This window comes from Chelonoidis abingdonii, chromosome 5, assembly GCF_003597395.2.
Source record: "Chelonoidis abingdonii isolate Lonesome George chromosome 5, CheloAbing_2.0, whole genome shotgun sequence".
Classification (NCBI taxonomy): Eukaryota; Metazoa; Chordata; order Testudines; family Testudinidae; genus Chelonoidis; species Chelonoidis abingdonii.
The window spans coordinates 55560824-55563167 of NC_133773.1; positions in this window are offsets into that span (position 1 = coordinate 55560824).

Consider the following 2344-nt stretch of genomic DNA (forward strand, 5'->3'; position numbering starts at 1 on the left):
AGACCTGGGCCCGCCCTGCTACTCCAGTCCAACCCAGCCCTGGGTGGTGAACCACTTGACTAGCTTTTTCCGCCTGTTACTTCCCTCTCATACCCGTCAGCTTGTGAAAGGGCTTCTCGCCTCTTCTCTATACAGCCTGGTGCCCCTTACCTATTTGTGGCTCTCCAATCCACCAGCAGCACCCTCCAACCTTCATTTCTCTCGGACAAACCTTCTCTTCTATCTGCACTCTGCTCAATCCAACCTTTCTCCTTCACTACCACACCCTGCTGACTGAAGCAGTTTAATCCATGACTGAGATCGTGCTCTAACGGAGTCGTGTACTAATTGCCACAGCTGTCTAGTTATCTAAAGCAACCTTCTCCCTGGCAGGGAATAAGCCCCTGCTAACACTCTTATGCTGCCTCTGGCCATGCTGTATCACAACGCTACCTGTAAACTGAGCTCTCTAAGAATTGTCTGCCTGTTTGCAGGAAGAAATGCTGTGCCTCCTCGACTTCTCTCCTTTAATTTCCATGATCAACTTCGAGCTGATAGATTTACTCTGCAAACTTCTGAGTTTGCTTCTCAGTACCACAGCCACAATTTGGTTTAGATGCAGCCTTCACGGTAAAGTCTGATCTTCCTCTGAAACCTGCATTTAGAAATATTAAGACACTTTAGGATGCAGATATTAAAGGATGTAGAGATAATGGCAGGATATACTATGGAATCATACACACAACATATACATCTATATTTCGTCACAACCACGACCATCATACACCTCTTGAATCACAACCCTGTGCTTCCCATTCATTGAACCACTAAGTCCATGCACACAGCAGTTCCAAAGCAGTCTATGTACTGGAAAACTATGCGACTCATCAAATTAAATGAACATCTTTTTCATGTGTGATTCTACGCTCAGCACATTTCATCTTCTGTAACGGAGCTCTGATAGAACAGATTTGTCTCCCCATACAGCGATCAGATCCAGTATCTCCCGTACGGTCCATCCTGGAGCTCTTTTTGGATTTGGGACTGCATCACCACCTCTGCTGATCAGAGCTCCACGCTGGGCAAACAGGAAATGAAACTCAAAAGTTCGCGGGGCTTTTCCTGTCTACATGGCCAGTGCATCTGAGTTCAGATTGCTTTCCAGAGCGGTCACAAGGGTGCACTGTGGGATACCGCTCAGAGACCAATACCGTCAATTTGCGGCCACACTAACCCTAATCCGACATGGCAATACCGATTTCAGTGCTACTCTTCTCATCAGGGAGGAGTACAGAAATAGGTTTAAGGAGCCCTTTATATCGATATAAAGGGCCTCGTTGTGTGGATGGGTGCAGGATTAAATCGGTTTAACGCTGCTAAATTCGGTTTAAACGCGTAATGTAGACCAGGCCATAGGGACTGGTGGGATTCACTAGGGTGAATATGTCCATTAAAACTGTACTTTACACTCAGCCTCTCATCCATTCTTGCCAGAATATTACTTATCAAGATGTGGAGGTAATTTAGGACGGCACAGCTCCTCCATGAGGAGACAACAGATTGTATGGGAACTTCCAACCTCATGACTATGCACAAGTCTGTTGCTATCCCGCCTGACAAAATTGTAAATTGTTTAGTGATCGCACTTTAAGAAGAGGGAAGAAAAATCTTTTAAGCTCCCAAGGAAATGCAGGTAATAGCAAGTGCCACTCATTCCATTAGAATTAGTGAAGAATAAAGTATCTAGGTGTTTAAAAATCTGACTATTTTAGAGTCACATGTAGAAAAGAGATGAAAGAGGTTAAGTCATTTAATTTAGGCAAGTACTGGTAACACTGCTAAAACAATGGACAAATTGTTACAAGTGGACAATACAGTTAGGGAAAACACAATTAACATTATAACAACGGGTCTATAGAGGTACAGAAATCATCATTAAGGCAGCTTGGATATCCAAGCTAGCCTGCTTGAGAAAAGGTTGCCATAAAAACAAATGCAACAAGTTTTATAACTAAAATGCAAACCTATTAAAATATACTTATTTTGAACATAAACAGGAACAGTGATTTTGTATACAAGCGTTCTGCCACCAGCCAGAAAGAAAACATCTGTTTTCAAAGGAAATGCATCTTTTGGGATTGGAACCACCCTACTTATATTCACCCCTTAACCCTGGCAGTCAGAATTGCTGTATGCTAAGCACTTAAGGCATACTGTATCATTGAATATGCATGACCTAAAATGGACACCATGAAACGGATGTGTATGTTTGAAGGATGGGGAAGGGGGATGTTATTCAATGTAGTCTGGCCGGATATAAACCAATTTTGAGGCCTCGAACTTCCAAGCTACATTTCAGAAAGAT